Below are 23,782 nucleotides of genomic sequence, written 5' to 3'. Positions count from 1 at the left end.
TTAAATCACAAAACTATCTGGAGTAGGTCTGTGCTTTCAAAAATGTATATTTGCAATCACAGAGGCAAAATGCAATATCCATTGTATTGTCAACATACCTATGTCACACAGCTCTAGTCCATGCGGAAACAAAGCAGATGTCACACAGTGGGACCCACATCTGTGAAATTGAAAGGGAAAGTGACAACTCAGGGTCCATACACTGGGTGAAAGTGACAGACAGATGAGAGGTAGATCAAGTGTATCAGATGTAGCAGACAGTGATGTCTTATTACCTGTGTCTCTCTGGAAGAATTGATGAATCACTGTGTTTCTGTTGTCGATATCCTCTTCTTCTGCTTCCTCGCCTTCACTGTCCACAGGCTCCACAGCTGCCACAAGACCTCCATCTGGACCATCCTCCTGCAGAAAAGGCACCTGTTGTCGCAAAGCCAAATTGTGAAGCATACAGCAGGCCATGATGATCTGGCACACCTTCTTTGATGAGTAGAAGAGGGAACCACCTGTCATATGGAGGCACTTGAACCTGGCCTTCAGGAGGCCGAAGGTCCTCCCTGTGACCCTCCTACTTCGCCCATGGGCCTCATTGTAGCGTTCCTCTGCCCTTGTCCTGGGATTTCTCACTGGGGTCAGTAGCCATGACAGGTTGGGGTAGCCAGAGTCACCTGCAAATGCCGAGGGACAACTGTTAGACACAAACTAACCCTTAGGGACAACCCAAGACCCAGACACCTAGTCACAGACGGTGCCTCTGGAGTTGCCCCATCACATAAGGGATGCTGCTATTCCTCAGAATGTAAGTGTCATGCACTGAGCCAGGAAACTTGTCATTCACATGGGAGATGTACTGGTCGGTCAAACACACGATCTGCACATTCATAGAATGGTAACTCTTCCGGTTTCTGTACACCTGTTCACTCCTGCGGGGGGGACCAAGGCCACATGTGTCCCATCAATGGCATCTATGATGTTGGGGATATGTCCCAGGGCATGGAAGTCACCTTTCACTGTAGGCAAATCCTCCACCCAAAGGGAAAACGATGTAGCTGGCAATGTGTTTCAGCAGGGCAGACAACACTCTGGACAACACGTTGGAAAACACAGGCTGGGACATCCCTGATGCTCAGGCTACTGTCGTCTGAAAAGACCCACTTGCTAGGAAATGGAGTACTGACAGCACCTGCACTAGAGGGGGGATACCTGTTGGATGGCCGATAGCTGACATCAGGTCTGGCTCCAGCTGGGCACACAGTTCCTGGATTGTGGCACGGTCCAGTCTGTAGGTGAGAATTACATGTCGCTCTTTCATTGTCAACAGGTCCACCAGCGGTCTGTACACCGGAGGATGCTGCCATCTCCTCATCTGCCCCAGCGGACGTGCTCTATGGAGGAGAACAGTGAGCAGAGAGTCAACCAACTCTGAGGTACGTAAACACAACTTTATTGCACACATTTTTCAATCCACTATGTGCCTGTCTTAATGTGTATGCAAGGCCTAGATATGTGTGACGCATTTAAAAATAATGCCATGTGGCCCCCTGAAATTGCGGCTGCCTGACCTGTAATGTGGGACAAGGGGATGTGAGGTAACTGAGCTGGCGTTGTACACCGTCGCGGTAGGCGGTTGAAGACCATGGCGCAATCCTGCATTGGTTAACATTGGACCCTATGGGTCACAGGAGAAAATGATGATATACGCCGGCGGTGACGGTACGCACCGCCGTGGATGTGACCGTCATTTTCTATCTGTTCACTCACTTCATACCTGATCCTCGTCAGGAGAGGACCTACACTGCAAGTGCTGCTGTAACCTCAGTCTGTAAGATACAATGGCTCATGTGTCTGGGGAAAGGGACCCTGCCTTCACCACGGAGGAGTTGGAAAAACTAGTGGATGGGGTCCTCCCCCAGTACACGCTACTCTACGGTCCTCCAGACAAACAGGTAAGTACACTGTGAGCATGCTGTATGGGCGATGCCTGTGTGGAGGGTTGTGGATGGAAGATGGGGGGGGAGAATGAGGCATGCATGAAACGACGGTGAGTGCATGTGCGTCATGGCAAGGGTAGGAACGTGGGCCACTGACTGTTACGGTCCGGACGGTTATATCTTCTCCTTTTCTCCTGTTCTATTCCTGTAGGTCAGTGACCACCAGAAGAAGGATATTTGGCATGCCATCGCCAAGGACGTCCAGACCCTGGGGGTCCACCACAGACGGAGCACCCACTGCCGGAAAAGATGGGAGGACATTTATCCACTGGAGCAAGAAGATGGCAGAGGCCCAGCTGGGGATGGCCTCCCAACGTGGGAGGGGTGCCTGTCGCACCTTGACCCCCCTGATGTTTCGGATCCTGGCGGTGGTGTATCTGGAGTAGGATGGGCACTTGAGAGCATCACAGCAGCCACAAGGGGGTGATTACTCTCTCATTCAGCTGAATCAGCGTGCATTACGAGGTGTCTGGGAGGGGGAGGTGGGCTGTGGGTTCACCTAGGCCAAGGCGAGCTTAGTAGGCAAGGTCCCTTTGTGAGGCAGGCCATGTGGCACCCCACCCCACCAGTGTTCAGAGCCAACTACACCCAGTCAGGCTCCTATGACTTCCATGTGTGCAGCAATGGCGCATAGGCTTGTATCCCATGTCCCTGTGATTAATTAGGGAACTCTAAGTGCACAGCCTAGTGCTGAGGTCTTCTGTGTCTGTAGTGTCTGCCAACAGTAGCGGTATTGCATGCACTCAACATGCCTTTCTTCTGTCTCCCCCCCCTTTTTATGGTCTCCCTGTTCTTGTGTGCAATAACATCATCAGGCAGAGGAGCAGTGGCACCAGAGCAGGAGGGAGCTGCATCTCATATGGCCCTGGAGGGCGAGACAACGGAGTCTGAAGCCTCAAGTGGGATGGAGGGCGAGGGGAACTCCACGGCGGGGACAGGAGCTGAGACCAGCGACACAGACTCCTCCTCTGATGGGAGCTCCCTTGCAGTGGTGGGCCCATCTGTACCCCCGCATCTACAGGTACAGCCGCCACCCCACCTACCAGCACCGCCCTCCCAGTAGCCCCTCAGCGTGTGCCCGTGGCAGCTCACACAGGAGGTTGGGCATCTCCTTCGCCCCAGGCACCTCAGCCCCTGCCCCTGTCAGCCCTACTGCCCTCAGTGAGGAGGCCATTGACCTCCTCAGATCCCTCACTGTTGGGCAGTCTACCATTCTGAATGCCATCCAGGGTGTAGAGAGGCAGTTGCATCAGACCAATGCATACCTGGAGGGCATTCATTCTGGTCAGGCAGCCCAACAGCGAGCTTTTCAGACTCTGGCCTCAGCACTGATGGCAGCTATTGTCCCTGTGTCCAGCCTCCCCCTTCCAACTTCCTCCACCCAGACCCAAACCCCTGTACCTCAGCCTATCCCAAGCACACCATCAGATCAGCATGCACACACCTCAACACACAAGGGAAGCTCTGGCAAACATAAGCACCACACATCCCACAGGCACTCACATAAGCATCATACCCATGCAGACATACCAACAGCCACTGCCTCCACTGTGTCCCCATCCTCCTCGTCTCCCTCCTCCCTCCCTGTCACGTCTCCACTCACACCTGCATGCACTACATCTTCAGCCACTACGTCCATCATCAGCACACCCATCACTGCTCACGTGCAATTGCCACCCCCACTACCATTCACACATCCACTGTGTCCTCTCCCAGTGTGTCTGTGAGCCCACCTCCCAAGGTACACAAACGCAGTTACACACCTACCCAACAGCCATCCACATCACAACAGCGTCCAGCCCATGCAGCTTCACCCAAGGTCAGCAAATGTACACCTCCTACAACCACTACCTCTTCCTCCACTCCCAAACCCCCTTCATCTACCCGTCCCAGTGTGTCTAAAAAACTTTTCCTGTCCAACCTTGACCTCTTCTCCTCACCTCCCCCACCCCTTCAGTCCCCTAGGGCATGCCTTGCCAGGTCCCAACCCAGCACCTCAGCCACCACATCAGCGGGAACAGTGGTGCCAGCAGTAACCGACTTCTGGAGTGCGCCAAGCAGCAGGGCAGCCAGTGTGCCAAGGAGCCACACCACAGATAGTCCCCCACCTCAGATGCATAAGAAGTTGGCCACTGCCCAGAGGGAGAAAGGCAAAATACCTGCCACCAAGGGCTCTCCCAGGACTACAGTTGGGAGTGGGAAGACAGCTGCGCCACCATCCAAGGTGGGGAAGGGGCACAGAAAGAAAGGGAAGTCGGCGCTAACCTGCACGCCGGACAAGACCGCCACCAGCACCGCTGCCAAGGACACTGCCGCAACCAGCATCGCTGCCCAGGACACCGCCGCCACCAGCACCGCTGCCCAGGACACCGCTGCCACCAGCACCGCTGCCAAGGACGCCACCAGCACCGCTGCCCAGGACATCACTGCCACCAGCACCGCTGCCCAGGACACCGCCTCCACCAGCACCGCTGCCAAGGACACCGCCGCCACCAGCACCGCTGCCAAGGACACCGCCACCAGCAGCACACTCACTGAGCCTCCCACCAGCACCGCAGGCCAATGAGCGCCACAAGCACCGCCGCTACTGAGGCTGACACGAGCTGGGTGAAGCACTCTGGGCACAAAGCCCCCTCCATAACCAGTGGAGAAAGGCATCCACTACCTCTGTCCTTGGCAGGATGAAGCACTCTGGGCACAAAGCCCCCTCCAAAACCAGTGGAGAAATGCGTCCACTACCTCTGTCCTTGGCACGATGAAGCACTCTGGGCACAAAGCCCCCTCCAGAACCAGTGGAGACTATTATCCACTTGTGAGACTGTGACTTTGCACTCCCCAGGATAAAGCAGTGGGCAAACCACCCACTGGAGAGACTTGAGAGACTGTGGCTTTGCACTCCCATCCACTGGAGAGACTTGTGAGACTGTGGCTTTGCACTCCCCAGGATAAAGCAGTGTGCAAACCACCCACTGGAGAGACTTGAGAGACTATGGTTTTGCACTCCCCAGGATAAAGCAGTGGGCAAACCACCCACTGGAGAGACTTGAGAGAATGTGGCTTTGCACTCCACAGGATAAAGCACTGTGCTAATCACCCAGTGGTGAGACTTGAGACTGTGGCGTTGCAATCCCCAGGATAGAGCAGTGGGCAAACCACCCACTGGAGAGACTTGAGAGACTGTGGCTTTGCTCTCCCCAGGATAAAGCAGTGTGCAAACCACCCACTGGTGAGACTTGTGAGACTGTGGCTTTGCACTCCCCAGGATAAAGCAGTGGGCAAACCACCCACTGGAGAGACTTGAGAGACTGTGGCTTTCCACTCCCATCCACTGGAGAGACTTGTGAGACTGTGGCTTTGCACTCCCCAGGATAAAGCAGTGTGCAAACCACCCACTGGAGATACTTGAGAGACTATGGCTTTGCACTCCCCAGGATAAAGCAATGGGCAAACCACCCACTGGAGCGACTTGAGAGACTGTGGATTTGCACTCCCCAGGATAAAGCAGTGTGCAAACCACCCACTGGTGAGACTTGTGAGACTGTGGCTTTGCACTCCCCAGGATACAGCAGTGGGCAAACCACCCACTGGAGAGACTACTTGAGAGACTGTGGCTTTGCACTCCCCAGGATACAGCAGTGGGCATGGAGCCCCCTCGTGGATCTGGTGTCGTGCACTCATCCAGCTGAGGTGCCCCCCTTCCCTTCCCCCTGAAGTGCCTGTTGTATTTCTATCTGATGCCCCTGCAGGGTTCTCTCTGTTTTGATCGGGTATCTAGTGGGGGCTTCGCCCACGCATTTTGGGCCCAGTGGTCCACGGACTATCAATGGTGCAGTATCTGGACTTGTATTCTTGGTGTATATATTTGTTAATAGTGTATATATATTTTTGAGTACTGGATTTTAATTGATTACAATTGTTACAATCATTTCCTTTTATCTTTGCATTCTTCTGGGTGGGTTGGGGGGTGTAACTGTAATGTACCAACATGTATTAGTGTATTTGTTGTAGTGGGTGAGGTTGGGGGTGGGGGTGTTGCGTGTTGCGTGTGTGTGTCACTCTCTTTTCCCTCCCTACTCCCCTGTGTCGTAGGTGCAGTACTCACTCTGGTCTTCGCCGCCGGCATTTGTGCTCCTGGTAGAGGAGCAGGAAGACAAAGGCAGGTAGAATATGGAGTTCTGGCTCCATGGCATCCTGGTTCCTCGTGGGGTGTGTTGAGGTGAGCGATTCCCCTTCCATGTCCTGTTTCCGCCGTGTTTTTGTTCGCGGTGAATCCGCCCCAGAAAAGGTGGCAGATTGGCCTGTTGTAATACTGTGGGCAGTACATTGTCTTCCGCCTTTCTGTTGGCGGTTACCGCCGCAGTGTTTGTACCGCCGTGGCGGTCGGAGTGTTAAAGTGGCTGTCTATGTTGGCAGTTTCCGCCATGGTCGTGATTAAAAAAATTTTTCCCGCCGGCCTCTTGGCGGTCTTACCGACGCTTTAACACCGACCGCCAGGGTTGTAATGAGTGCCTTAATCTTTTGAAAATTCATATCTTAACTTGAATATGTTGGATTTTTGTCATTTTGGTCTTGTTTGATTTAGATAAATATTACCTATTTTCGAAACTAGTGTGGTGTTCATTTTGTAGTGTTTTCACTGTATTACTGTGAGTTGGTACAAATACTTTACACATTTCTTCTGAGGCAAGCCTGACTGCTTGTGCCAAGCTGCCAAGGGAGTAAGCAGGTGTTATCTATGTGTGTTTCTATATTGCCTTGACTAGAGTGAGGGTCCATCCTTGGTCACAGTGCAAACCTACTGCCAACCAGAGACCCCATTTCTAACAGTAAATGTTCAGTTTGTCCTATGACAAGTGCATTACAGTCACAGCACTGTAATGAACGATGAACGGGACACATGCCACATCCTCCCTTGCCAACCTGTGTGTCAAAATATAACATTCTTTGTAGTTTAGAACATGCTCTTTATAGAATCGAGGACAGTCTTCCCCAGCATGTTTATTTTAGTTTCCAGGGTAGATATGCTCACTCAGTTTGAGAAATGCCTGGAAAGGCACTCATGCGCACCCCCCCTTAGATCTACAAACTGGAAGATGTAGGATTTAGCACAGTAAATACGCTAAAGGTGAACAAAAGACATGTCTCTCTGAGCCTCATGTGGCTGTCGTGGGAGAGGTTAGTAAAGGTTAACTATGTATGCATTCTGTAATGCTCTGAATGTCGACAGAGCTGGATACTTGACAGGTAGGAAAGACGTAGTTACACCTCTTTTCCTTTTGTGAAGGTATTCGAGGCACAAACCATCAAAATGTCTGGCCATATATGTTTATAGAGATTTGTTTGTATTGTGTTTGATTTCAAGTTGGTTGATGACTGAATAAAAGGTGGCTTGAATGGGGATTCTGTCATGTAACATGTAAATGTAATGAGCCTTTGAATTGGGGCAGGCTGTTGATGTGAGTGCGCTGATCTGTTGGATTGGGCCAGTGGCTAGCCATATGAAAGTCTTGTGTGTGGTGCGTGAATGGCTTATAAACGGGTGATGCCGTGGTGGCAGTGTAGCTCACCTTCAGAAGGCTTACTTTTAATTAGGCCAGAGAATAATTGTAATTACCCTGATGTAATTGGAGTAATTTCGGTAATTCTATGTTACTCTTTAACATGGAATTACAGATAAAAACACAATTACAACTGTCCACGTACTTAAGAGTATTTTGGAGTAAAACAATCCTCTCACAAGAGCACATATAGCTACCGTGAGTGCCATTCAGGCTCTGCTGCATTTAGCATTATTTCTTAATGCAAAATACACTTGTGCCCATTTTGGATGCCAAGCAACATGTTTCCATTAAGAAATATCCCTAAATGCATAATTACTCTTGGGGAGGTAGTGAATGGTATCTATCGCACATCAAGAACATTGACCCAGTGGTAAAAAGTATAGTATGGGAAAACTGTTGGTGAGTGTGATCAGGTGCCCCACTACCAACGGGCACTGTAAAGTGTATCAAATACACAACATGAAATGAACAAAGAAATCCAGCGCACTCATATAGCGTATTGCTCAATTATAATAAATATGCACATTGCATGTCGTAAATCCAGTAATAAGTAAGGCAGAGTCCTTTGTTGAGTTCCAGTAGATCATTTAATTTGACTGTAGTCAGCAAAAGTGTCCCCGGGGGTGTAAACCAGCAGTAATCAGTGTACAGCCCCATGTAAGGGAAAGATGTGGACTGTGGTAAGTCCGAGTGAACGAAATGTGCAAAAAGACAGTCCGGAGTGGTTTAGTTCACTCGGACTTACCACAGTCACGGGGACACTTTTCCTGTTACCTATGGATCTTCCGACAACTTGGATTTACACTTGATATCAGTACTTACAGCTTTCCCCAATACGTCTCATAAGTACTCCTGGGAATTATTGCTCATTTCTACAGCCTTTTTGCGCTTGATAAAGTCACAAGTGTGACGAAACACGTGTCGGCTGTATCTATTGGGATTGTACTGGCTGTACCTTTTGTATGTAACTGTGAAGTGATGACTACAGTCCAATTAAATGATCTACTGGAACTCAACGAAGGACACTGCCTTACTAATTACTGAATTTACGACATGCAATGTGCATATTTATTATAATTGAGCAATACGCTATATGAGTGCGGTGGTTTTCCTTGTTCATTGCATAATTACTCTTCTTGCATAATTATGCGTAATCTCACTTACAGTTTTTTTAATTCCTTGTGATTATGCTACACTGAATTACACATGTTATGCCCAGCACTAGTTTCATTATTCTGGTACTAAGATTAGTATTTGTTCTGAGGATAGCACTTCTGGAGGTGTCAATTCCAATCTGTGTGAGTGATGTTTTTACCTTGAAAGTTCAGTAATAATACCCCATTTTTGCACAGCATAACGCCCGCCGCTGTACAGGGTGGTATAACTTGCTTGATTCCACTCATTTTCCCCAATGCCCTGCAACATTTGAAAGTTTGGGCAAACGGATAAGACCATTCCTTTATTTATATTTTATGATGGATATTTCTGAAATCTGTTGCAATCCCCAAATTGCACAACCATTCAGCGTTCCCACATGTCTTCACTTAAAAATGTAATCCAATTTGTTGTGGTTTGACCTAGAGCAAAAAAATGCAACATGAACACATTATATTTTGAGACTGAAAACTACCCTGTTTCTGCAATGTTGAAAGCTATGGATTGTGGGGTTTCTCTGTGCTGCCACCCAGAGATACCTAACAAACCTGCACATTTCTGAAAACTAGACAACCAGTAAAGTCCAGGAGTGTGTGACTTGCATGGCTCTCACTAGGTTACCTAGAATTCCTCGCAAATCTCAAACTTCAGTAAAAACACACATTTTCCTAACATTTCTGTGACCGAAAATTCTGGAATCTGAGGGGAACCACAAATTTCCTACCACCCTGCGTGAGTTCCAGCATGTCTCCTAATCAGAACAGTACCCTAATTGACTAGGTGGTTCAAGTGACTCCCAAACAAAAGGTCCTAAAGTGCTACATTGAGATATAAGAAATAGAAGTAGCCACATTATTTGGAGCCAAACTGTGATGCCACCCATGTAAAGCTTGCAACCACCTGTTTCCTGATAGCACATCCAATGTACACTGTTCTCTCTACTCGTGTTTACTTGATTAAAATATAGTTCCAATGATCCATTTTTTTAAGATGCCACCAGCTTTGATGCTGAATGTAGAGGTTGTAAATACTAATGATGACTAGTCTTGATTTCACCTAAGACTTTATTTTGCACCACCCTACACTTTCTGACTCTCTAGATCAGGCTTAAATGGTCTTTTTCTTCCCTTTCATTTTTGGCATGTTTCCTCCTAAGGCTTCCTCAAGAGAAATAGAGGAATGCCAGAGCTTGTCACCCGTGCTGTCTTCCTATTTGACTCAGCATTCCTTAACTTAGATAGAGAAATTGCTGTGACTAGAAAATTATTCAATCTATCAAACTGTATTTAAACATAACTTTTATTTTAACTTAAGATTTACAGAGTTGAGGTTATTGATTTAGCTGCACACCCTACTGCATTCATGATTAACTTGTACATTTCTGCTCAGCTAAGTTTGGAAATTAGTTAGGACAGCTCTAGGCTAGATCTTAGTAGTTAAATATTTGGATATGCTGTTCAACTTTGTTTCTAAAGCAAAGAAATATCAACTTTTGTTGATTTTCTCCATTGTTCACAAAATACTAAGGGCCTCATTATGAGTTTGACGGTCTTTTGGCAAGACTGCTGCGGTGGCGGCCACAAAAAAAGACTACCGTGTTGGCAGCAGTCCGACCACTGTAATAAGAGTCACACGGTGAAGTCTGTCAAAAAACAGCCAAATTCCCGAAACCGCCAGGACAGTAGAGGATGGAAAAGAGGCGGTCCCACCACCAGCACTGCCAGCCCACCAAAAATCCTCCCATCATATTACAATCTACAAATCACAACAGCGGTTCTTCTATGGCGGAAAACCATTAGCGGTGCGAACTGTGGCGGTCTGAACTCACTTCTGTCAGAACGCCACAACACATTGGATAGTTTGAAAACCCCTCACCTGATACACATCTACACACCTGACACACCTACTCACTGCATTACATAACACGCCCCTACACAATCCACAATCCTTTGCAATCAAAATGTCACACACAGCCACAGACAACCAACATCCCAGATAGTTTAAATTTGCAAGAATAGAAACCCATTTACACTTCACTACACACACATCACACACCTACACAACATAAAAAACACACATATTTGTAGCACACATAATCCACAACACCCGTCACCCACTCACATCACAGCACCTACACCTCACCATTTACCTAACTCTACACCCTTTCTCTTTGAACCGTCTTCACAACCACTACCATGTCCTCACAAAAACATCCATGTTATGCTGATGAGGAGTTGAGGGTCACATGTGGATGAGATTGTCAGGGTAGAGCCAGACCTGTTCAGAGTACAGGTCCAACAACCATCTATTGCCAGGAAGATAGAGTTGTGGCAAAGGATAGTGGACATTAAATACTTTAGGCAATTATCCACGCACAAGGGAGGACGTCAGCAAGAGGTAGAACGGCCTAAGTGGGAAGTATTATTCCACTGCATCCAGGCACCAACTCGCTGTACTGAAGACTGGTAGTGGACCCCCACCTCCTCCCCCTACTTTCACATCTTAGGAGGAGAAGGTCTTGGACATCCTGCATCCTGAGGGCCTGACAGGAATACCTGAGCGAGTGAAGTCTGGTAAGTACCAACAACATTCATGTTACACAATTGTCTTGTCCTACATGATCCCTCACCACCTATACCCACCCCAAATTACATTCCACCCACTACAACTCTATTCTAATCACCTGATACCCCGCCTGGGCATGCCACGTGTCCACTAATCACATCTTGCCCCTTAGCCCTTGGAAATGGCACGTGAAACACTGGCTAATTATAGCACTACAACTCCCAGAAGGCTAAATCCCAACATAGTCAACACCAGTACACTGCACCAAATATTACTTGTCATGCATGTCAAACCAATATCCAATCTAACCCATCTTGATTGTACTAGTGTGGAACAGTACATGGCAATGATAGCAATGCAGTGGCTCACTCACACTAACATCCCAAGCAAAACACAGCTATAGCTGAGTGCCCGTAGATAATGGCCAGAGATCAAAGATCCCAAGCTAGAAATATACTCAGCTGGTTTGGAAAGTTAGATGGCTGAGTGGATGCACATGCAGTACATCCAGATACAGGTCAATAGCCATTGCAATAAACATATATACAGAGTTCCAACAAGGACACCAATGTGCATTCTACTGTTCTTATTTGTGCCAGCTATCATGCCAAATAGGTCCCTAGGAAACAGAGGTGAACAGCCATGTCAATTATCTGACAATATCAGATGCCATGAGCTGTACAATCACTACCAACATGGTTCACCAGCATAAAACATGGTGTATGGAATTTAAGTTACAACGTTTCATGTTGTATCCAAGTTACATAGTGCATCAGCTGTCAATGTCATTGCTAGGGATCATGTCAAGGCACTGTCTGCATCTCATACAACTGCTACAATACCCATTGTAACCTGATCACTGTGTTCCACTTCCTCCACAGGTAACCTTGCCATTGTCAGCATGGAGAAGATACCAGAGACAGTCACTACCCCTCTGGATGAAGGCCCCAGTGATGACAACACCTCTAGATGTCTGGACACTGACGAAGATACTGGCCCATCTGGGACACCTGGTCAGTCAACAAGTCGGCCTCACCGTGCCCACATCAACTCCTCCCAGCCCCTGTTGCATCTACATTGCAGGCAACCATTTGCCCCCTAACCTGTGTCCCAAAGACTGTGTCATCCATTGTGTGCCCCACAGTGCAGGTACCTGAGTCTCACCTTGCTACCCCTGACAATGATGGACCTGCTACCACTGGGAGTGGGCACACTGTGCCAGGGGGACAGGCATGTGGGGGAAGGATGTGTGGGAGGGATGCTGTGGCCAGAGGATGTGGTCTCAAAGGATCACTACTGACCAGGATACCATCTCCCAATTCTTGGGAGCCTACCAAAGTTCCCAAGGAATGATAGGCAAAGTTATCACTATGTTGGGGAAAATCTAAAAGCTGCAGAGGGACAATCATCAGGAAGTTATGCAGCAGTGGCAGACACAAAATTACCAATAATTTTCTTCCATTGCAGGGGTGCTGAGAGACTTAAATACCACACTGAGGAGGTCTTGTACTCAACATCTGACCCTTCCACTAGCGATGACATATCAGGCCCATCTTTATATGTGGCTGTAAGTGGAATGGAGGCCCTGCTAGGGGAAGGATATGCCTCAGAGACCCCACCGTCTGTGGCTGAAGAACCCCCTCTCAAACGTGGACGTTCACCCGGACATTCAGCAGAAGCAAATGCCAAGACCAAACCCACTGCCAGGAAGTAAACCTCTTCAGGACTGTTACCCTTGTTTGCCACAGATACACCCAGTTGACTGTTCTGTAACTAATCTCCATTTTCATATGGTGCAAGGACAATGGACCCATGTTACCAAATGGTTTAGCTGCTACCCTGATGGTGTAATCCACCATGACTAAACCTATCATCATTTATTTGTGTGCTTAACGTTCATAGTCACATATGGGTTTTGTTTCTCCACAATAAATCACACTTAAACACAGGTCCTGTTTATGTCTCATTCATCAACCATTTACAATAGTTATATATGGCAACTCTAGTGTTATCATGTCCCTCTGTATTGTATTTGTGTTGCTAAAGTTGCCCTAAGTGGGAAGGGTATGCCCAGACGTGGGTCCTGTGCTCACTGTACAACTGGATTCAATCTAGCCTGGCTGATGAAGGGTGATAACCTGAAACCGGTCCCAGGATGCTTGTTTCCGGTCCAGGAAAGACCTGGCCTAGCAGTTCGGGCTGGACTGTTCCCATGAGGAACAGGGTCAAAACTGATTTGCCTATGGCTGGGTCCAAACTGGGGTGACATGGTGAGCAAAAGAACAATGGATTAAGCCCACATCTGTGACTGGGGGTGAGTGTTCACATAGTTCAGCACTCTGTCCATCATCCTTTTGTGTTGCCTCTGTATTGTGCAATTATAGTTATGGACCCCATATGTGGATTCCCTCAGCAGGAGGCTCATTACATTAGGATTGTAACTGGACAGTTACAAATAGGTTGTATACTACAATCAGTTAAACATATGCTAACAGCACAAAGAACATTACTGAGAGTAGCATCAGGATGTCTGCTAAGGTGGAACACAATGCTAAACTACACAATACAGAAGTCAGGGTCATGTCACTCTACCAACAAGGCACACAGATTGGTCCTTTCTATCACCTGGCAAAGCCTTATCACATACCCATTCCATGGATTCCAAATATACATATCCAATTATACAGACAGAGATCAATACAGATCTGCCCATACCTGGAAATTTTCACTTACATTTGCCATAAACCTGTAGGTTTGTCACTCACCTATGTCAGTCCACAGTGACATGCACATTGGTCTGCAAAGTAGGAACACATTGACAGCTAGATTCAAGGTAGAATACATAAATCTGTTGCCATTGTGCAGGGAGAGGCTATGGTCCTACAGTTACACATGAGCCAGACACATATTCACATACAAATGACAGCATTAGACAAACTCATGTACCCTACAACTGACCTTGATGGAAAAACACTTTTCCACCCCAGGGTTCTGTCAGTCACACTCCACATAATCAAGACTCATAGGGGCATATTTAAGAGCTCCTAGCGCCATTCTAACCCCACATCAGTGTCATTTGTTATGCTAATGTGGTGTTAGAAGGCCAAAAACACTGTTTCATATTTACAAAGTGCTGCAATGCATGCATTGCACCACTTTCTAACCCCTTGCGCTGCATTATGCCTGCGCCATGCCTAATGTATGCAAAGGGGGCATTCCCCCATTGTGGGAGGGGCGAAAAAATGCCACAAGAAAATCCAACAGATTTCCTTGCATAATTTGTTTTGCCACGTTTAATGCCTGCTCAGAGCAGACGTTAAAAGGGGGCATGCCATTGGATACAATGGACCCCTATATACTCTGCAGGAGTAGCTCCAAAATGTTTATGCTACTCCTGCAGAGTACATCAATAGAGTCCAAAAAATGATGCTACTGCCCCCCACCCTGCACCATGGTGCGCCGTATTTTAAATATGACGCACACAAATGGTGACGATAGAGGGGGGCGCTAAAGGGCACAAGAAAAGTGGTGCCGCACTGTGTGCAGCGCCACTTTTCTTAAATATGCACCATAGTACCTGGTATCAGCCATGTCTACTTCTCATGTCTGTCTGTAATTACCATCTGCTTCTGACGCTGTCTGTTGTTTGCCAAGGTAAATAAGCCAAACTGGATTTTGGCAAATCTGTGTTTGTAAGAGAAGGGGTATTGGGCATAGCAGTATACACTCCTCAGTTCAGGGAAGTCATGTACAGAAGTGTAACTTTGCATTTGCTATGACAACACATGATAATGAAGACCACTCTGTTCTGTACACAATACAACTTACAGTTTGCAAACGCAACTCACGCATAGGCACTGGAGCTAACTACAACCTCACAGATGATGCAAGAAAGGAAGTTACATGCTATGCATCAACTTCAGGATGCAAATTTGACCCACAATGGTACATCTACTTCACATACTTTTTTCAGGCAGTTGAAGTACTTATTGATGAGATCTGCCCTAGAGTCTCCTGCTTAATCTTCCTCTGTCTCTTCATCACTTGTCAAATCTGCATTACCACCCACTGGTTCTGCTGGCTCCTCCTCATCTGGTATATATGGTATCTGTTGTCTCAGGGCAAGATTGTGGAGCATGCAGCAGGCAACTATTATTTGACATACCTTGTTGGGTGAGTAGAGGAGGGCTCCTCCTGATCTGTCCAAACACCTAAATCTTGCCTTCAGAAGCCCAAAAGTCCACTCAACGACACGCCTTGTCTTCTCATGGGACTCATTTTAGAGGACTTCCCCTGGCGTGGTTGGGTACCTCACTGGTGTCAATAACCAAGGACGGTCTGGATAGCTAGTCACCCTTGAACAAATTTGTAGAACAACACACACATATATGTGGGACATGCAACATTGTGATGGCAGGCGACATATATTGCAAACACACATTTCAATTTTAACTTATCAACCAGCTAGGCCCTGTCTGTGTGGAGTCGTGTCATCAGCAGTGGGACATTGATGTTCCGCATGATGAAGGAATCATGGACTTATCCTGGATACTTGGCACTGACTTGTGAAATGTACTGGTCTGCCAGACACACCACCTGAATGTTGATTGAGTGGTACTTTTTCCTGTTTCTATACACCTGTTTATTTGCACTTGGGGGAACCAAGGGTACATGGGTGCCATCTATGGCTCCAACCACATGTGGAATGTATCGCATAGCATAAAACTCTGCTTTCACATAGGCCAAATCAGAATGTTGGGGAAATCTGATGTAGCTGTCCAGGTGTTTCAACAATGCATACAGTATATCCCTCAAAACCAGACTGAACATGCATGGGCTGAGACATTCCTGCAGTTAAGGCCACTGCATCCTAAAAGGACCCAGTGGCCAGGAAGTGTAGCACTGATGAGACTTGAACGATTAGAGGTATGCTATAGGGATTGTGAATGGCAGGCATCAGATCTGGCTGCAATTGATCACAAAGATCCATGATAGTATGACCATTCAGCTGATAGGTCTTGATAAAATGTCTCTCCTCCGTGGTGTGCAGTTCAACTAGTGGACGGTACACTGGTGGTTGTTATCCTCTCTTCACGGCATGAAAACTATGTGAAGAAATTTCCACATAGTATGTGACATGTAGAATGAAGTCATCTTGTAAAGTCAGATACACAACTCACACATATCTGCTGTAGAGGTTGATTAGAAACTCATATATCCACATTACAGCACATAGGCATGCACCTGATGACACCCTCCTTTGGGAACATTCCCCCACTTAACTAGCGAACTATCCATACAGATAAATCTGTTACTCTACATGGTTGTAAGTCCAACAGACTTGATATGTTTTACACATATTGCTGTACATTATCTACATTTTCTAGTAACCATGGGAACATCAGAGTAGGTGTACACTGCTAACACCACATGTCCTCCTGTAACACAGCATTTACTGCACAGATGTTCAAATTGACAACTAAACACGAGGCAATACCAACAGTTGTACTGCATGATATGGGGTATAGATAGTGACGCAGATGATAAAACGCTTCCATACATGTAATGTGGTTAAAATGGCAGAAGCCTGACCTACTGTACTGGACACATGGAAGTCCGCCGGCGGAAGTCATCATGGCGGTAGGCAGTCACAACCGCAGTGGAAATTGCCATTAGAAGATATTGCTGCCTTTGGCAGACTTGGGCCAATGGCGATGTCCGCCGGTGGTGACGGCCCTGCACGTGGCGGACATGACCACCATCTTCTGCAGTATTGCTGACTTGACTCCTGACACTGCTGCCAGCAAGACCTCCACTACCTGAACATCTGTGTACTGATTCTGGGAGCTATCATGCAACGTCCTGTAGGTGACAGGTCCCTAGCCTTCACTCCTGATGAACTGGAGAAGCTCATGGGGGAAGTCTTACCCCTGTATGAACAGCTACATGGAGCACCAAAGGGGCAGGTGAGTCCAAATCAATACCAATGTGTGATAGGTGTGGTGAATGATGGTGTATCTGACATTTAAAGTGGTGAAATGCCTGTGAGTTGAGAGGATGGGAATGTTTGCCTACTTGCTGTCACTGATGTGTACTGTCCACTACTATTGGTATGGTGCATGTGGACATGACGTTTTCCTTTTGTTTGTGTCATCCATGCAGGTCAACGCCTATCAGAAGAAGGGAATTTGGCGTGCCATCACCAAGCAAGTGCGGACCCTGTGGGTCCACAGCTGGCGCAGCACCCACTGTAGGAAGCAGTGGGAGGACCTGAGATGCTGGGCCGGAAGCCTGCAGAGGCCCAGCTGGGGATGTCTTCCCAACAAGGGAGGGGTGCCCTTCAGACCTTGACACCCTAATGGCCATCATTTTGGCAGCGGCCTACCCTGAGGTGGATCCACATTTGAGGGCAGCATAGCAGCCAGAAGGGGGTAAGTACTGACAGAATCCATGAACTTGCCTCTGAATTTTTAGTGTATGATGTCTAAGTACTGCAGCTGTGACAATGTGGTACGTGCTACAGGTATGGTGACTACTAGGAAGACATGGTACTACAGTTGCCAACATAGCAACATAGATGTGGCCACTGTATTGTGCATGGAAACATGTTAATCACCTTTGTCTAACAAATAGTATGACTGCATGTGGAGATGCACATGCAACTGAGCCATATGTATGACTCTACTCAGCCATACATTTTGTAACCTGCTGTGTCATCCTTCCCAACTAGTGTTCTCAAGTTCATTTACCCAAACAACGAGTTGTATAGCTCTTTGGTCTCTGACCGTTCCTATTCCACTGGATCTGCTCTATGTACAATATTGAGTCTGACAAAGGAGTAACAGGGCCAAATTATCCCGTGTACTAAAATAGTTGGACATGTCATGTGAGGCTGTCATGTGAGGCTGTCATCCAAATCAGGTTTTTGGTATGGCCAACTTACTACACTCCCTATGAGGTCGGAGGAGGTGTCCCCATTGTCACGTCAGATTCATACATTGAGAAATGTGAAGTTTAACAAGGGTGGACATCCTACAATGTGGAACTCATGGTGACAGTAAGACATTGACATGTGTTGGTATTACACTGACATGTGTACAAAGATCTTTTATCATAATGTTTTTGGTGAAGAGAAGGTAAGTGGCTAGGCTACTGAAACCTTAGCCCATGTGCATTGTCCATGCTACATAGGTCCATACCATACCTATATGAGTGCAACATATGCTATTTGCTGCCTACATCATGTATCAATTGATTCTTTGTGCCTGATTTGATATTGTAGCCTCTTTTTCCCAGACTTACCTTTGCAAATCTGAGGCTGTTTGGACAGTTTTGGTTATGGCTCTGCTCATTTCTGCCTGGCTTAATGGTGTTCCATTTCACATACACCTGTTGGTGTTGTGGGATATGCTCTCATTAAATTAGCTTGATTCTAGGTGTATATGTCATTCATGGGTACATTAGTAATCAGTTGTGCAAGTGTTAGCACTGGACTTAAGTAGTAGGAATCACACGTCTGGACAGTTATTAGTGACGTAGTTGTTCAGCTGTTCTCATGTAGAGGTTTCTATTCAGCATGTATGGTGGAATGGGATGAGCCCTTCATGCACAGTGTTTGTTGGCCATTGTTTTGTTGGTATAACTATTCTCCCTGTCAGATAGACAACAATTCTATGTGCTGCAACCGGCCCCCATTGCAGTCCATAGAATTGTTGTCTATGTGACAATGTATTAGATTAGTTGGTGCAGAAACTCCTAATGAATCTTTTCCTAGCATTTAGATAGATGTTGCAATATCCTGCTATACCATTTTGTGATGCACACGGTATGGGAATGCCACATTTAGTGTATTCATCTGAGGTTTTTGCCATTATCTAAGTTGTGTACAGAATGATCAGTTAGGCATGTGATTGGAAAAAAACATGCTGTGTCATATGTGAAGTGAAATGAGTTTACTTTCATGTAACATGAGTTTTGGTAATGGCCTAGGCAGGTGTGGAGTAGGAGTAGGCATGATATTTTGTTATCAATCAACTGCATTTCCTTAGACTGATATGATGATGGACAGTGATGATCTGTATGGGGACAGATTTTTGATGCAGCCAATCCATCTTGTTCATGGTGCTTTTGAGTTTCCACTGAATTGATGGGATGGTGATGTAGTGGTCAGATGGTTGGCTTATGTTGTGGGGGAGACTTGTCATAGTGGAAAGTTCAAAGTATCTTGTTGTGACATGATGTAGGCTCTGAATGGTTTCTACCTGGGGCTTTATTTGTAAGAGATGTTTTGTTACTGTTGTGCATGTTGTAATGTATGTGTGTGTGAAGAATGTGATGACCCTCTCTCTCTCTCTTTCGCTCTCTCTTTCTGTGCATAAGCATCGGCAGACGAAGGAGATGATGCACAGCCGAGTGGAGAAGCTGCCGGCCACGGGACCTGGAGGGTCAGTCGACCATTGTGAATGCTATCCAGGGACTGGCACCTCAAGTCCAACAGATTAATGCGGTACTGGAGGGCATTCATGATGCACTGGCTGGCCTACAGAGATCCTTGCAGGCTCTGACCTCCACACTGATGGCAGCTGGTCAACCTTTGTCTTCGGTCCCCCCTCAACCATCCTCTTCCCAGGCCCAATCCCCTCTTACCCAACCCACCCAAAGCACACAGACAGACAAGCATGCATCCACGTCAACATCCAAGGGTATCTCAGATAAGCACAAGCACCACAAGACACACCACTGGTATGCACACAAGCAACATACACCTACACACACATCAACAGTCACTACTTGCCTTGAAACATCCACCACTCCAGCATCACGGACACAACACCTGACACACCTGCAGACACCACACCAACATTCACAGACCCAGCCACTATAGCAGTCTTACCCACAGACAGTACCACAGAAGACCCTCAGACACCCACCCTGATCATCAAACCTGCAGACATCACAACCACTGACACTAGTACATGCAGCACATCCACCATACTTGCAGTATTCACCCCAACAGACAGTCAGACGCCCACCATGGTATCCCCCAGCCCCTCCACCCCTCTCATTCCCGTACACATAAATGCCCTCACTCACCTACCCAACAGACAGCCACACCCACAAGCATACCTCCCACACATGCACCCACGACGACCCCACCAACATGTCAGACAACAACTCCCTCACCCTCCACTCCCAAGCCCCCTTCTGATGACCGTTTGTGTGTTTCATGTTTTGACCTTTTCCCTACTCCTCTTCCCCTGTGAGACCCTCTAAATGCTCTGTTTCCCTCCCCAGGTCTGTCCCTTCTACCTCCAAGGCCTCCCCTACCCCCCGCAAGTACCCGTGCCCCTCCCCTGCCAAGAAGTCTACCCCTCCCAAGAGAACCCAACCCTCCCCTAAGCCAAGACCTAAACTCCCCTATCAAGCCCAATCCCATAGGACCCCCTCCCAAGCCTAAGCCCAAACCTCCCCCTACACCCCCTCCTAATCCCTGAGGTGCCTGCCTGTCCCCTTGATGCCCCTACCTGTAGAGGTAACATAGCAGTAAGGAGTCAAGTTCACGGCACCAAGATGTGAATCAAGTGCATGTTGCACGATTTCTATTTGGACAGGCCTTAGGCCTTCAACATTTTAATATTTATTCTTATTTATAATAGATTATTGGACAAACCAGTTGTTGGTTTTTACGTTAAATATTTATCCTGGATTTAATTTCTTAGGGCATATTTGAAAATGACTTACATTGTGTGTGACTGTGCGTAAGTGGTGCTTGTGCTACCTGTTTTATCTGGGCAGCATGTGAGGTTGTGTGCAGTGCATTTGTCCCCCAGTGTATCCTAGGGACATGTTGTTGTCATGGTATTCAGTGGCATTTGTGTTGACATGTGTTTGTTGCAGTGTTGTGTGCCTTTGTGTGCTTTGACTGTGTGTGTGTGTGTGTTGTGAATGGTATGTCAGATACGTGGTGATGTGTGTTTGCTGGGTATGTCGAGTGCTGTGTTGTATGGTTGTGTGATGGTGTATGTTTGTTCCCTGTTAGTGGTATGTTGTGTTGTATGTGTGATTTGTCAATGGGTAGTGCACATTTTGGCTCCTTGCCAATGCGTTGATGTTGTTGCAGTTGTTTTGCTGTTGTGTCGTTTGATGATGTTGTGTTTTGTTGTGTGACTGTACCAGTGCTTTGTTTCTGGGAGTAGGTGTGTGCTTTTGATGTGTGTGTGTGTAATGGCCGTAGTGTGTGTCCTGTGGATGTGTGGATGTGTATGTGGCTGGCTGTGAGTGTGCATGTCAGTGTCAGCTTATGTGTGTGTGTCACCCTCGCTACCGGTTCCTGATTGGTAAGTTGTGTGCGTACGTACTTTGACAATTTTCAGCAGTGACAGGTAAGTTAGTGTACTCACGGTTGCTGTCTTCATCTTTGGCATTGATTCTGTTGTCTCTGGGCGAGTAGGAGCAGCAGGAAGACGTGTAATTCAGGTTCCATGGCGGCTTCGGATGAGTATGGCTTCCTGAAAGTGAGTGTCTCCTTTTATATGGTCGGTTTCCACCTGGATTTTCGCTGTGGTGCAGCCACTGCAGAAACCTTGGCAGTGTGCAACCTCGTAATCTGTCTGTCAGAAACGTGGTCTCCGTCGGCATGTAGGTGTCTACCATCGTCTGTCGGGACTTGACCGCACTGGCGGTGCCGGTGGTGCTTTTGCTGTGTTCTGTTGGGAATACCGCCATGGTCATAATATGGCAGTCTTCTCCACCAGTCTGTTGGAAGTACGACTGCCACTGCCAACATGGCGGTCCTGGGCTCACCAAGCTTGTAATGAGGCACTAAATGTATGTCAGGGAAATATCAGAAAAAGTAAATATTCACACAAGCTACTTAATCATCAATAGGATTATTCACAAAGCTAAGTTATACTTGTGAGCAATTTATATTTGTAACTTTACTCTTACCCTTTTGAGTAACTTTGCTACTTTTGGCTATTGACAAAATGTGAGTGTAAAGTTTCTCAACAGTGCAGTTTTACAACCAATGTTAGAGTGATATTATCAATGATGTTATAAAGGATGTCATGAGTGCTGTAACATCTAGAGTAATTAGAAGTGCATGGTAAGGGTGCAAGTCATAGTTACCTTAGGGCATGAGTTATAGTTACTTGAGATAGCTCTAACTATAACAGGTGAATTTCCATGGTTCTGTACATTTAAAATGTGACCCTAACTATTACATCCCTGTAACCTTTGTTTTTTTATAGTGGACTTCAATTTTTTTAAATTCTATTTCCTAAATATAATGTCCCTGTAACCTTTGTTCTTTCAGTGAATCTCTCTGTTTTTTTAATGTAAAGTTATTTTGATTACTATACATTAATCCAACCACTGCTGTGCATGGCCTTCAGTTGTTCGTGGCAGAGGTTGGCTGCAGAGCCTGCTGCTAACCCCCTATAACCACCCTACCCTGTGTCATGCACAGCCTTTGTCTGTGCACGGTGAGGGTTGGTTGTGGCCTACCCCCTACAAGCACCCAACCCTAGCCCCCTTCACCCAAGCACCACCACCTCCCCAGGGTAAAATACTTTTATATATCAATGGGGAGGGCCCCACGTACCCCCTGGGCACAGGGACTGCCATCTCCCCGGGTCGTAAAGTTAATAATATGTGGGGTAGCCACATAGCCCCATGCCCCAGGTACCATCACCTCCCTGGGGTAAAATACTTCTACTGGGCTTAACTTAATTGTATGCAGGGGGTGCATGGCCCCCCATGCCCTAGGGGCTACCACTTCCACAGGGCTGTTAATTGAAATTCGGAGGGGTCCATTGTGGACCACCAGCCCCAGGGGCCCCGCCTCCCTGGGAAAAATGTTAAGTGATGGTGGGGGGCTACGCCAACCCACTCTTTGAGACATAGATGGCCTTGGGGACCACAACCACCTGGTCTGCCTTTTGCTTCCTCCTGAGGTGTCCAAGCCGTTTGCTTTTGCTTGGTGTGGGCTGACAGCTCCCACCATGCAAAAGCAAGCATAACTCCACATTCAGCAAGCAGGAGCTGACAAACAGCTCCTGCTTGCTGAAAGCGAGTTTTCATCTCTTTCAATGCTCACAAACATGGGTCCAGGAAAAGAGATGAAAACATTGCTCCCGCAAGCAGGGAGCTGCTATTTAAAGCAGCTCCCTGCTTGCGGAGCAAAGCTGACTCTTGCATGAGAGCCTTGAGGCTCCCCCTGTGGTCCTGTTACTTTCTCTCTCCCTCTTCCAACCCATAATTGGATGAAAGAAGGAGAGAGAGAGATTGTCAATGCAATGGTCTCTCCATACAATAATTTCAAAACATCATAGTAGCAAGATGTTTGCTACGGATGATACAGTTACACTTTGTTGCACAGCAAAACAGAGTGCCTAATAGTAAAGCTCTTAGACTGTCACTCAGTAGGTTGAAGGTTCAAATCTTGGTATCTCATGGCAGTGTGTCTGTTTAGATACTTGTGTTTTGAATGTTAAACATACCTAGTGATGAAAC

The sequence above is a fragment of the Pleurodeles waltl genome, chromosome 9 (assembly GCF_031143425.1).
Source record: "Pleurodeles waltl isolate 20211129_DDA chromosome 9, aPleWal1.hap1.20221129, whole genome shotgun sequence".
NCBI lineage: Eukaryota > Metazoa > Chordata > Amphibia > Caudata > Salamandridae > Pleurodeles > Pleurodeles waltl.
Note: the sequence above shows the minus strand (reverse complement) of the source record.